Below are 16,046 nucleotides of genomic sequence, written 5' to 3' on the forward strand. Positions count from 1 at the left end.
CTTGCTGCCTACTTGTTGTATCTAATAATAACGAATCTTATTGTGAAAACTGTAAGGAAAGAAAAAAATTGGGTACGTTCTTTGAGGTAGATGTTACTGAGCAAATAAATTATCTTTTCGAACAACACAATCTTGCCGATAAATTAGTTTCTCCGGAAGATTCAAAAAGTACTATTATAAGAGATATTTCAGATGGTTCAGAGTATAAAAGGGTAAAATTACAAACAAATAAGCAGCCTTATGATTTAACTTTAATACTAAATACAGATGGTATAAATTTAGTTAAAAGTGCAAATAGTCACTGCTGGCCTGTTTTGATGACAATAATGGAGCTCCCACCGAACATAAGAAAAAATTTTATTCTTACTATTGGTCTCTGGTACGATGATACAAAAAAACCTTCAATGAATACACTTCTGAAACCTTTCTGTACTCAATTTGAAAAATGTTATCGTAAAGGAATCAATTGGATACACCCGATCTCCGGAAAAAACTACAATTCGAAAATTGTTGTACCTTTAATTGGAGCTGATGCTCCAGCTAGAGCGGATATCTTAAACATGTTGCATCATAACGGAATGTTTGGGTGTAACCTTTGTGAAATTAGAACCAAACACTCCACCGTGGCAAAGAAAAATCGAAAAAAGCTCGTTTATAAATTCAACGACAAACAAGCAATTTTAAGAAGTTCGTCAAGAATGATTGAACAAGCTAAAGAAGTGGTCATTCATTCGCATGGAATTAAAGGATACACTATAATTTCTTTATTACCGTTTCTGGATTTATCGACTTGCGTTATTCCTGAATTTATGCATTCGGTTTTGCTGCGAGTTGTAAAACAGTTTTTGAGTATATGGATTCGAACACCTGGTCCATGGAATTTGAAAAAAAGTCAAAGCGAAGTAGAAAGATTAATCACTAACATTAGACCACCATCGACCTTTCACAGAATGCCTCGTAGTATTTTTTTGTTTAAACATTTTAAAGCACAGGAATTTTACAATTGGTTTTTGTTTTATTCTCTTCCAACTTTAACTGGCATATTACCTGATAAATATATCTAACACTGGATTATTTTTGTTATTTCTTTATTCAATTTACTCAAAGACCAAATTACGATACATGACTTACAACTAGCTGATGCGTGCTTAAATTTATTTGTGCAATACATAAAAAAACTATACGGAGACAGAGAGTACTCGTATAACGTTCATCAGCTGTTACACTTGGTATTATGTGTTAAGCGATGGGGCCCACTGTGGGCTACGTCGGTCTTTTCCTTGAAAGTTACAATGGTTTTCTTGGCAATTGCGTACATGGGTCAAAACATCAAGGAGTAGAATTAATTAAAAATCTAAAATTAGCACAGGCAGTACGAGTTATAAAAAACTCTTGTTCTGAGATGAGAAGTCTTGAAAAATCTTATAGAAACGAACTACTTGGCACATCATGTTATAAATTTACATTAATGAATGATATTGAAAAAACGTTACTAGAGTCACACCAAATTGATCTAAACAGTTTACAAATTTATAGACGAGCAAAAATTGGAGGAAAATTATTTTTTTCACAAATTTACAAAATTACAAAAAATGACAACTCTTTTGTGAAGATTAATTTCAGTTACAATTTGACGATCTATGCTTGTATTAGATTTTTTTGTAAAATTGATAATGATTTATTTATTATGCTTTAAAAGATAAGTGTTATGCATGAAAAAATGTTTGTTCACAACGAAACGATGTCAATGGTTCACCATATTTTACCATTTAAAATGGAAAATTTTTACTATCCGTACTCGAGAAACACTAGTTTCTGACACTGAATTTAGTTCGGAAAGTACTTGTTTGGAACATAGTTGAAATAATGCAGGAAACTTTTTCATTTCCTGCATTATTTCAACACAAAATAATGCGGGAAACTTACCCCCTCCAAAAAAAAATAACGCATACAACGATATTTGGTGTGTCGCATACACTCCAAATATCGTTGTATGCGTAAACATTAAACTGTGGAGCTGCCATCGAGCATGCGCCGTATGATTTTTGTGTATATGTATGTGTATGTATCTTTATACATCTACGCATTAAATCAGTCCAGCAGCTGATTGTCTACATTTTTTTTTATTTATCAGTGTTAAAAATTTGTTATAAAAAAAAGTAATAGTTAAACAATTAAAACAATATTTTCAAAATTAATTAAAAAATAAATTGATTGAAATAAAAAAAAAAAAATGAAAGCTGTCAGACTTGAAAATAACAGTGATTTTTGTTTGACATTTTATTTTTTTTCATGTGTGAGGTTAATCTTATTTTACAATAACAAAAATGATTGTAAACATGACTAATGAATAGTTAGATGTATAATATTAGACTGGTTATCAAAATTGAAATTATTTAAAGTTGATTTGTCTTTTTTATGTGATAACTATTAAAATTAATGAATAAAATGATTTATTTTTTAATTAATTTTTGTATAAATTTTTAATTTAAAAAAAATAAAAAATTAGATAGGTACTATTGTTATTGCTTCACATTTAAAATTTTCTTTTTTTTTCAGTTGGGGGGCAAGCCCCCCAAACCCCCCCTTATTTTTTTTTGGGAAAGAATATTTATTGTATTGAAAATATTTTGAAGAAGATTCGTTCTCAGAGTGGAACATCATCTTGTGTAGTTCTTTATTTGATGCGCGGTATTTCCGATCCTCAAAAAGTTCTTGACTGCACAGTTACTGGAAGGCCAATCACAAATCAAGGTAGACTCAAACAGAAGCAGTCAGTTCGTACTCTTAACAATGATGCCAAAGAGATAATAATTCCTACGTACTACTCTTATGATGACAAAACGATTGAATCCATACATATATTCCTATCATTAATTCATATGTTTTTTACAGAGTATGCAAAAGGATTTGCTCGGAAAAAGCACTGAGTAGTCCCTCCTCTTAAAAGTCTTAACTTTGCAATGAGTGACGAGCTGGGAAAAATAAAAAGACTGTACAGAAATCAAGAACGCAGAGAAGAAAATGTCTAATTGAGACTGACGTAATATTGTCATTTTCTTGTCATTAAAGCTTATACTTAAAACCTTGTCTTAAAAAAAAACAACTGGATTGTTAATATAAGACAATAAGAATAAATACTTATGTTATTTTTATAAGCTTAAAAAAATATTTTCTTAATTAATAAAATATAATATAACAAATATATGTAGTTCCGTTCAATATAAATGTTTAGTAATGCATTTTAATGTTAATTTTATTTTAAATAAATTTTTTTTTATTTTTGAATCATTACATCGTTGAAGATAGTTGTTTATCTTCATATATATTTCCAGATCGTTCGACATCATAATTCTCATATAGATCGTTGACGATAGACAGACATCGTTGGAGATCGTCAGTGATAGTCACTGATGCGGACAAAAGCGACATCTTCAACGATCTTTAATAAACGATCTTTGAAGATCTTCAAAGATCACTTTTTTTTTCCCGGGCTCTCTTAATTAAATCTCTCACATATAAATATCAATCTTGATGAACGTCTTTGAAAGAAAATTTATTGTCTGTACCAAAAATAGATAAACGAAAAGTTAATGAATCTTCTTGCAATGATTGAGCCATGATTGTTTATGCTAAACTTGCAGTTTTTTCAGTCAAAAAATTTTTTTTCAATATCTGCTGCTGAATTAGCAACATATTTTTCATACTCTGGTAACCAGTTTGTGACAATGCTAAAACAGAACCGATGAGTTGGTTACTCTTTAGATCATATTGCACGAGTTGAGTAATGCGAGTAGGGTCCTCACTTAACCACACGATTAGAGTTGACACCAAAAATTCTTTCAATTCTTTGGATCTACAAACACCTCCTTTCACGTGATCAACTGTTTGGTATATAATTCTACTTACTGTACTTGATGAAGGCAGCGGTGAATAAGCATATAAAGTATCATACAATAATCTACCACCAATAGTAAATAAATAAGAACAAAATAAGCCTAGGCTTTTATCATACACTCCACTATGACTGTCGACTTTCTCATAATTTTTTTTTTTAAAATGACTGTAATTTTTATTTTCATTATTTATAACCAGAGCTGGGAAGTTCATCTGTTATTTTAGCTTGCCGTAAATATCATGGTGTTCTCTCCGAATTTACCCGTAATAATTGTAATTTGTACTTACTTGAATTCGATCCTAACCTCACGGTCAATAGATTAAGTTCACAGTACGAAAAGGGAAAGACAAAGGATGAGAGAGAGATATAGGTTGTTGTAATTATTACACTTGATTTCTTATTAGAGTTATAAATGACATTTATTAAAAAATTAATTATCGTGGTTATGTTATTACGTGTGGTGTGTTGTGTATAAATAAACATGTATGTATAATATAATTTTACAATATTAAATAACTTACGTTAGTTGATTGGTTTACAAAGATTTCTGTGTTACAATTGCTTTTGGATCTGTCTCGCTTAATCGTGATTTGATTACTGGTTGATTACAATGATTTCAATTTGATTTCTAGTTGATTGTTGACGGATTACAACTTGATTGTTAATTGATGACTGGTTGATAATGAGTTGATTTTATTTCACAAACACTGGCACTGACTTTATTTTACGTGGCAAAATATATCTATTATGAATAGAAATATTGAAATATTGATGAAGATTTTTAAACAATAATTTTAATTGATTCTCAACTTTGTTAGCTAATTAAATTCTGAATGTAACTAGTGATGTAAATGACCGTCATTTTTTTTTTTTTTTTGTCACGTCATTAAAAAAATGACCGTCTGTGACCGTCAGTGACCGTCAGAAAATGTTTCGTCATAATTTTGGTCATTTTCGAAAAAAAAAAAAATCTGTTATAAATCAAGTTAAAAAAAATCAGAGAAAATATTCTATAAATATTCTAAAATAACAGTCAGTTGTCAATGTTGTCGTATGTAATGTCATTTATTTTTCGGTCATTGTTAAGTCATCTATATAGTTGTAAAATTGACCGTCAGAAAATAAAATGTCATAGTTTTGTGAGGAGTCGACTTTTCTAATCCAGATAGTATGCTCACAATAAAGTATACTCACAAAAAGTCTGCTCACAAAACTTGGAAATGCATAAAGTGTACTCAAGAAAAGTATACTAGAGTGGTAACTCAAAAGCGAATGGTAAAACAGGCCAATTATTTAGTTTCAAAAAAAATTCAAAGATGTCGTTAGTCTGTCCATTTAATGTTTTCAATTTGTAAGCTCAGTGGATTTCAACTTGAATTATTAAGTAAAAAAATGTAACTAAGGAAGTAATGCATACAAAGAAATGATGTACCCAACAGCAAGATTTAATGAGAGAAAAAAAAAACAATATATTAAAAACATTAACAACTTTTTAATATTGAACTAAGACGTTATGAATAATTATTTAAATAAAAATGACTGAATTGAATATTAAATATAAGTTATTGTTCTACTTGATTTATATATACATTTTATAAATTTTCAGTCTAATCTTTTTCATTATAAAAAAAAAAAAACTAAAACAGTAGGGAATAGATGCAAAGGTAATTAGTAGTTCACAAAATTATAATTAAAAAAAAGTTTGGCTGAAAAAAAAATTTAACGAAGGAAAAAAATTAGGTTTTTATTAATTATCATCAATATAAATTTATTTTGAAGAATATTTTTATTAAATATATAAGCATTGTTCGCATAACTATTTCTTTTTTAATTTAAATATTTATGTTTTTTAAATGTTTTTTATTTGTTAAATTTAAAAAAAAAATACATGATTATTGATTATTGTTTTTTTTTCTTTTAATAATCGTACATACATTTCATTAAGCTCCATAATTTCAGTATCTGAAAGATCATTATTTTCGTCTGAAAATTTTATTAATTCTTCATCTATTAGCTTATTTAATAAATCAGTAGAATTATTTTGGTTTAACGATGATGATGGTGATGATGATGATTTTATTAACTTATTTTTATTTTCTAATGATGATTATAATGGCTGCTGTTTAAATTCAATGTTCTGTTTCATGGTACTGCTTGTTACTGGTTGATCTGTTATCTTAGGATCATGACACATCGTTGAACCATTTGATGTACCAGTTGCATTTTCCAATTTTAATTTATTATCATGTCGTTGATTTGATTTATCATGATTGGTAAATGAATTTTGATGGTTTCCAACTTGAACTCTTTCCACACTGAGCAAGTCATCATCCTGGCTTGGTGGCACTAATGATAATGCTGATGATGTTTTTAATTTTTTATAATCGATTTCTTTAATATACTTTGCTGTCGACTTGAATGGTGGTTTATTTAGTACACTCGGCTTTTTATCAATTGAATTTAATTTACCACATATTTTGCTTGTAACTGATGGTGTTGTTGGTGTTGTTGTTGATGATAATGGTGGTGGATGCAAAGATATTGATAACGTTGGTAAATTTTTTTTTTGGTAGCAGTTGGATATTTTGTTGTCTTTTGATAATGATATTAATTGTTTTTTTTCTTGTGAATGAAAATCAAGCTGCTTTTCTTCAAATTGATAAATTTGATTCATTATACTGCTTGTTACTGGTTGATCTGTTATCATAAGATCATGACACATCGTTGAACCATTTGATGTACCAGTTGCATTATTCAATTTTAATTTATTATCATGTCGTTGAATTGATTTATCATGATTGGAAAATGAATTTTGATGGTTTTCAACGTGAACTCTTTCCACACTGAGCAAATCATCATCCTGACTTGGTGGCAATAATGATAATGCTGATGATGTTTTTAATTTTTCGAAATCAAGTTTTTTTTTACATTGTGCTGATGTTGGTGCCATTCTATTTTCAGTTCCGGTATTATTTGTTGACATGAAATCATGAGCCGTTGGTGAAAAGAATGAACAGTTGACAGTTGCACTTTCGATCGCATCATCAATGCTGGGCCAGTTAGATGATCTTGTCGACATCTTGGTGTATATATGTTATCAGGCTCACAATTTTTGTGGTCAGCAAGACTTGCTGCTGTTGCTGTGGCTTTATAACTGCATGGCTGCTCTATTCTTATTTTCCTGTGGATTTCTTTTTTTAGTTTGTCTGATAAACATTTATCTAGAAAAACTTCAATGCTTGAGCTGAAAAAAATAATTTATCTAACTTATAATAAACATTTATAACATCAATACATTAATTATTATATTAAATTTTGAGATAAACTTTATTTTAAAAATTATAAATTTTTTTTTTTACCTTGTATTCGTCAAGAGTTTTTTCCCACACATGATGATATTTGTCCTGTCATATTCTGTTGATATATAAGTTGTTTTTTTTTTTTTTTCTCCCATCGTTTTAATATATTTATTTATAATACCTGCAATAAATCGTGAATTTTATTTTGAATAATTGTTGTAGAAAAAAATATGCAATAAAATATATCGTTAAATGTCAATTGAAAAAAAAAAATATCTGTACATATACATTTGCTAAGTAATTTAAATAATACTTACTCAAGATTTCTTCTGTCGTTTGATTAAAACATTGAGTCATTATGAGGTGCTCACGAGCTTCAAGCATGTCGTTTATTCTGTCTGATGAATAGGGAAGTATAAATTTTACTCTGGACGACCATGTTGTCTTTAAAATTTTTTTGAACACAGCTGTTTGTGGATGTTCTTCAATGTTTAAATAATTATCTAAGGCTGGCATGATATCGTCGAAAGTTGTATCAATTCTGCGGCCATGTTCCAGAGCAAGTGGTAACGCCCAGGCAAGCTTTAATAATTGCCAATCCTTTGTAAGTTTGCGGTTGAATGGTAGGTCCATATCTATCCAACGTTGACTTATTTCCTGTATGTAATTTCGTTATTTTATTTAATTCTACTATATCAATATATTGATTGATTTAAGCAATTTATATAAATACATACCTTCATGTAATAATACCAGGTGCAACGAATCTTTGCCATATCAAAAAATAGCTTCAATACTGCCACAATTATTTCATTAAATTCTGTAATTATTTTTTTAATATTTTTCATCCCTGGTGCCGAATTCAGAATATAGTGAATAATTTTATTAAATAATTCATATGTTTCTTTTTTATAAACGATAAATAGGACTGGAACAATCTAAAAACCAAAGAAAACAAAATAAATAAATTAGGCATTCGATTTTTTTTTTTTTTTTTTTTTCAATTAAAAAAACATTTTTATATAAATAGTTAATGTTTTTTTTATGGAAATATATTGAATTCAAAAAATTGCATACGTTGTCTGTTTCAACTTGAGATATCACACACATGTTTGCATTGAGTCCAATCCCTATTTTACGTAAAAATCCAAAATGCAGTTGTGTTGAATTATTTAGATAATTATAAGAACTTTTTTTTTCTCCAAAAACAAATGCAATATTGTAATCGTTTTCCGTGTTGATTTGAGTTAGTAATATGTCTTTTGATATACGATGGTTAGAAACTGATTGTTGTCAATGAGTTTTTTCAGTTGCTTTTATCTTCAGGATTTTTGTCGGGATGATATCTTTTAATATTTTCCTGATATATCAACGTTAGATGACTTAAGCTTTCAATATTATTAAATATTGAGTCAATTTCAGCCTCGTAATCTCACATGTTACAGCCTGAAAAATATAAATAAAATTAATACAAATTATAATGAAAATAAATTTTATTTTAATTTAGTAGCTATCTCTTCAATATTTGAATAAAAAAAAAGACCTGGTAACATTTGTTGGGGCATGTGGCCAGCGTTACCCGTTGAAAATTAAAAATTTTCAATACTCCGGCTAGGGCCATTGTTATTTTTATTACTTAAAAATATTTTAACCGTTAATTAACGAAAACATTATTCATATTTAAAAGAAAGGCAATAGAGTTTTTCAAAGCTTTTTTTGAAGCCTTATGAACATTTTATTTCAACTCTATGATGACATGTGAAATATCGTAGCCGGATTATTTATTAGACAATCAATGTTGCCCTATAAAATAACCCAGTTAGATATGTATTTTTATTTACCCTGTTCATCCTGCCCAGCAAAGGAACATTGGAAAGGTAGGGGAATAATAAATTGCATAATGTAGGGAGGAGTAAAAAGGAACCTGAAAAGTACGCGAGAATAGAACACAAATTAAAAACAAATAATTTATAAAAACTTGAGTCAAACACAAAACATATAATGTTAAATAAAATGGTAAATTTATTATGAAAATACCACAAGTTTACCAATAGTATTGATGTTGAGTATAAGATATTTGAATTTGGACCGACGTGGACCTTGAGATAATTGACGCACTTGTGTAACACTGAATTTACAATAAAAATTATAACGAAGATCACTTTTACATATGTTTGATTTAACAATTACATAAACGCTTTACTATACTTTACAGGTCGTGGTTAAGACCAAATTCATGACTGCGAGGTCGCTGATTTTTATATTTAAAAGAATCAAATATTTTTAACAAGCAAATTATTGCTTAAATCAGCCAACTATAATTTACTTTATTCAATATTTATTTGATTAAATAATTTAACACAAAAGGTATGCACTTGAATTTAAATTAAAAGAACAAGACAACTTAGACCATGCGGTCTGAATTTATTACAAGTTATATCCAATATGATTTTAATGAGTTTAAATTATTAATTTGCGTAACCAACTATTACGTAAATATAATTGAAGATATTTAAGCAAAATAAATCAATGAAATATTGGATAATCATAACTTACAGTTTTCGGCTGTTGACTCTTAAAATTATTCTAAGACTTTTTAACGTACATATTAAAGCAGTTAGAGTTGGTAGTCACGGGATCAGAGATCCCAGTGAACTGATCGATATCCTGGGTCAATGGCACAAGCTGACCGTAGGGTAGGTCGGGAATATTCGGGGATGCTCGGGGATGCGTTTGCTCCCTTAAATAATACCCTTATAATTCATAAGATGGAGCTAGAGGTATCCAATTGGACCCTGAATATATCATTTTATAAAATACAATTTATCTAAAATAAAAAAGTTCGGCGCTTACCGCAGGGCATTACACATGTTTGGTCCGTTTTTTTTTTTTTTTTCTCCGGCGAGCCATAACTTTTGTTATAAGTAAGATAGGGAGTTCGTATTAGGCTCAAATTATGCGCCTAAAAAAATCTAGTGACGGCATTAGGGGTTTTTTTCTCTCTCACACGGAGAGAAATCCGCAGCAAACAATGCTGTAGAGTATCAAACAAATTTTACTGTAGTCTACGGGAAATTGAGAAGTTGTGTAGGGAGGCCACCAGGATCAACTAGAATTTCCTACTCCACTTCAGTAATTTTGGGATACGGTGAATTCAGTTCCACCAGATGTGACCAGGTACACATTCTAATGTATATAAACGGTCGGAAAACAATGGCCCAGGGGATAACCATGGGGTACCGCGGAACTGAATTCACCTAGGTCCGTAATTTTAATCAAAACAAAACAAAAAAACAACACAAAAAATTAAATAAAACCTTATTGTTTGAACATCAAAATAAAAATGTAACGTGTTTATTAATTCAAAAAAAATAAACCATTTTATAATTTTCATGGGTTTCACCGCATTTTTATTTAGATTCATGAATAAAATAAAAACAATAAACTTTTTTAGAAGAGGTTAGGAACACACTTGATTTCCAATAGAGTGGGTATAAGCAGAGTGAAGCCACCGAGGTCCCATTAGTCCGACATTTTGTGCTCGCCGTATGGAGCGAGTATAAGAGGTTTTCGTCACTTCCGAGCTCACCGTATGGAGTGGGTATAAGAAGGTTCCGTCACTTCCGAGGTAAAAATCATCTATGGCTTCACTCTGCTTATACCCACTCTAATTTCCAATAAATATTCGTGTCATCTGGCGGGAAAACCTGCTGTACACTACAGTAATTTCTGGCGTAAAGTATACCATTAACTCAAGACTTCCGAAAATTCCGGTAGACTACAGTAAAAAATTTAGATGAAATATAACAATAATCATTATAATAAGTGGGAATTAGTTGCTTTAATGACGTCAGCTATGATTTTTATGATACCACTACAGTAATATATGCTGCGGATTTCTCTCCGTGCAATAACGGTTTTCGAGAAAAAAAATTAAATATCAGAATTTTTATTTTTATAGTCAAAAACTATTATAAATGGAAAGGAATTTTGCAAAGCGGGCGACAGAGTTTTTTGAGACGCATAAATTGAGCCTAATACAAAGTCTCTACTATGATTTTGCGTCGAAATATTTATTGCGCCGTTTTTATAACTTGTAAAATTTTCACATGAAAACGTATGTACTATTTTAAGTTACATAAATAATAATTTAAGAATGATGAAATATAAAACAGAAAAAATTCACGAACAAAAAACCTTTGGTGATAAATACTCTCTGATGGAAAGTTTAGACACCACAAATTTTTAAGTAACAAAAAAAATTTTTTCAAAGCGTTTTTTTTTTTTTCGCCGATGAATTCAAGACTGCGGCTGAGCCTATGGCTCCTAGCCTCCGTAAAAAAAAAAAAACATAACGAACTATTTGATGTTAAATAAATTTAATGTCAAATATTGATCGATTTTTTCAACATCTTTTTTATGAGCGAATTAACCACAAACACATGATGGTGCATCATCGCCGCCACCACGACCACCATGTATTTGTTCTATTATGATTGCTGCTGTCTATATATGATCAATATTGTTGTTGTTATTTTGATTTCCACTCGGTACATCATTTACTAAATTATTATTTACTCCTGTTGTTGTTTCATTGAATGATTCAATATTTAATCATCTGTTTCATTTTATTGTCCTTAACAAACTCATTCAAGATCTTGAATTTATTTCGATCATCGCAAGCACGATGATAACAAGCACAAGTACTTGAATAACCACTATCTTGTGTATTATTTGATTATTGAACAGATTTTTTTCAAATACTTATTATTTGATTTAAAATATTATTACAACTACCAGTACAAGTCTCATGAAAATTACCAGCCATTGGTATAGCACCTGGTCCTATTTTAAATTTCACTGATTTAGGATTACCAGTACATTTATCAGATGTTTTTGATAATATTTCAGTGTCATTAATTGTCTCTTGAAATCCTATACAATCTAAATAACCATCTTTGCTATCTTTACGTTCACGTGGTACCACATTTTATCCACATATTATTAATTGTTGTTTGGTATTGTGATTATGATGTTGCTGTCGTATTATGTCAAGCACTTGAATAACCACTATCTTGGGTTTTATTTGTTTATTTGACAAATTCATTTTCAATACTCATTATGTGATTAAAAATATTATTACAACCACCAGTACAAGTCTCATGAAAATTACCAGTCATTGTGTAGGATCTAGTCGTATTTTAAATTTTACTGATTTAAGATTACCAGTACATTTATTAGATGTTTTTGATAATATTTCAGTGTCATTAATTGTCTCTTGAAATCCTATACAATCTAAAATACGATCTTTACTATCTTTACGTTCATGTAGTACCGAATTTTATCCACATATTATTTATTGTTGTTTGGTATTGTGATTATGATGTTGCTGTCGTATTATGTCGAGCACTTAAATAACCACTATCTTGTGTATTAATTGTTTATTTAACAGATTTATTTTAAATACTCATTATTTGTTTAAAAATATTATTATAACCACCATTACAAGTCTTATCAAAATTATCAGACATTGGTATAGAACCTCGTCGTATTTTAATTTTTACTGATTTAGGATTACCAGTACATTTGTCACATTTTTCTGCTAATATTTCAATGTCATTAATTGTTTCTTGAAATCCTATACAATCTAAAATACCATCTTTACTATCTTTACGTTCACGTGGTACCACATTTCATCCACATATTATTTATTGTTGTTTGGTATTGTGATTATGATGTTGCTGTCGTATTATGTCAAGCACTTGACTAACTCTTATCTTGTGTATTATTAGGGAATTTTAATTTCCTATTGTTTTCGCTTTTCTTCTGGACCCCCCCCCCACCCATGGTAGACACCCCCCCTAAAAAATTTTCTAAGTCCTTTAATCTCAACCATGGTAGACACCCCCTCAAAAAATTTTCTAAGTCCCTTAATCTTAACCAATACGATATATATGGAAAATATAGAAAAGTCACTGAATATAAAGAAAAAAAAAGATAAATATGGGAAAATATCAGTAAATATAAAGGAGAATATAGGAAAATATCAAAGAAAAATCGGTAAATATAAAGGAAAATATAGAAAAGTGACTGAATATAAAGAAAAAAAAGATAAATATGGGAAAATATCAGTAAATATAAAGAAAAATATAGGAAAGTGACTGAAAATAAAGAAAAAAACGATAAATATGGGAAAATATCGGTAAATATAAAGGAAAATATAGAAAAGTGACTGAATATAAAGAAAAAAACGATAAATAAGAGAACATATCAATTATGCCCCCCCCCCCCAAAAAAAATTTTCTAAGTCCCTTAATTAATCTAAACAAGATGAATATGGAAAATGAAGGAAAATATAGAAAAATAAAGAATATATAAACGAATAAACGAAAATATAGAAAAATCACTGAATATAAAGAAAAATACGATAATTATAGGAAAATATTAGGAAAATATGAGTAAACAAAAAAGAAAAGTATAGCAAAATATCATAGAAAAATCATATTTAGCAACAAGATTTTTCAACAAAAAGATTTAAAAAAAAATTATTAACATAATAAATTATTAAATATTCAAGTTAAACAAATTATATACGATCACTGGAGGATTAGTGAGAAAAATTGATGAACAATACCCATCAATAAATAATAAAGAAATAATGATACCAGTAGAAGCTAATATGAAATTCGATGACGATGAGGAAAATGAAAATATACCAAAAATTAATTTCGAGATTAAAAAAATACAAGGAATTGTACATCTACCAATTAATTCATTTGCAGGCAAAATAATTTTAGCAAAAAAAAAAAAAGAAAAATATTCAATAATAATAATGCCATTATTTAGATATCATCGCAATCATAATAGCAATAAATAAAGTGGAAAAAAAAGGACTAAGGGCGGCAAATAAAATTGTTTTCCCGGGGTAAATTAGTTACACAAAAAAAAAAAAAAAAAAAGAAGAGAGAAAAAAATACATAAAATAAAATAAAATAAATAAAATAAAACTAAATAAAAGTTGCCATGGTCGGCAGATAAAATTGCACAAATCTACACGACCCTGAGCAATAAAATTTAATAGTTTTTTTTTTTCGGAAAAACATTAAAATTTTATTTTAATGTTTCCGGTCCCTTCTTATCTTTTTATTTCACTACCTAGGGTTTGTTTGAGTTTTCCCAAATTTAAAAATTTTTTTTTTTCACGGTCAAAGTACCCCCTTTGGTAATAGTTAAGATAGCCGACATCCGGGCGCGAAAAAGATCAAATAAAAGAAAAGAGAGAAGAAAAATAAAATAAAATAACAGCATGGAAAAAGTGCATGACTAATTGTAGGCTTAAGTTGTTTAAATATGCCTGTACCAAATAAATCAATTAATCTTCACCTAACAATTTAAAATAATACTTGTAGGAATATTGAAACAAATAATAATTATAATAAATAACAAACAAACTACGTAAGTGAGTGCGAACAGACATTATTGTTATCAAATTGAAATTTGATTTCATGTTAATTATAAATTAATCAATTTAAACATTTGGATTAAAATTCCTTTTTCACAATAATTATTATAAATAAATAATAATTAATTTAAATATTTGGATTAAATTCCCTCTTTCCCAATAATTATTATAAATAAATAATAATTAATTTAAACATTTAGATTAAAATTCCTTTTCAACAATAATTATAATAAATACATAATAATTTAAATTAGTTGAAGGGTTAAATTTCCTTTTCAACGATAATTACTATAAATAAATAATAATTTACTCTAATTGAATATTTGGGGACTTAACGTCCTTTTTCAACAACAATTAAATAATAATTTAATTGGTCTAAATGATTGGGATTGAAATTCCCTTTTCAACAATAGGTTATTACAAATAAATAATAATTTAATTGTTTGAAAGATATGCCAATTTTTTTTTTTTTTTGATAATTATCACGCATACATTAACAATAAATTAGTGATTTGAACATTTAGGATTTGATGTCCTTTTTCGACAATTATTATGCGTAAATTAATAGTAAATTAATTAGCCCTTGGCGACAGTTATTATTTTATACATAAATAATAAATAAATTCATTTAAATATTTGGAATTTATTCTTTTATTTCAACGATTATTACGCAAACATTAATATCAAATTAATGGATTTTAATAAACGAGATTTATTGCCTTTTTGCAAAAATTAATTACGCATAATCAGATAATAAATAAATTCATTTAAATATTTGGAATTTATTCTTTTATTTCAACGATTATTATGCAAACATTAATACCAAATTAATGAATTTTAATAAATGAGATTTATTGCCCTTTTACAAAGACTAAATACGCATAATTAGATAATAAATAAATTCATTTAAATATTCGGAAATTATTATTTTATTTCAACGATTATTACGCAAACATTAATACCAAATTAATGAACTTTAATAAGCGAGACTTATTGCCCTTTTGCAACAATTAAATACGCATACATAAAGAATAAATAAATTCATTTAAATATTTGGAATTTATTCTCTCATTTCAACAATTATTACGCACACATTAATATCAAATCAATGGACTTTAATATTGCCCTTTTACAACAATTAAAGACGCATAATTAAATAATGAATAAATTCATTTAAATATTCGGAAATTATCCTCTTATTTCAACAATTATTACACACATATTAATATCAAATTAACGGATTAAAATAAATAAGACGTATAATCCTTTTTCAACAATTAATATGCGTTATTTAATAGGAAATGAATTTAATTAAATAGTTGGAATTTATTTTCCTATTGCGACAATTATTGCGCATACATTAATACTAAATTAATAAATTCAAACA

The sequence above is a fragment of the Aphidius gifuensis genome, linkage group LG6, assembly GCF_014905175.1.
Source record: "Aphidius gifuensis isolate YNYX2018 linkage group LG6, ASM1490517v1, whole genome shotgun sequence".
NCBI lineage: Eukaryota > Metazoa > Arthropoda > Insecta > Hymenoptera > Braconidae > Aphidius > Aphidius gifuensis.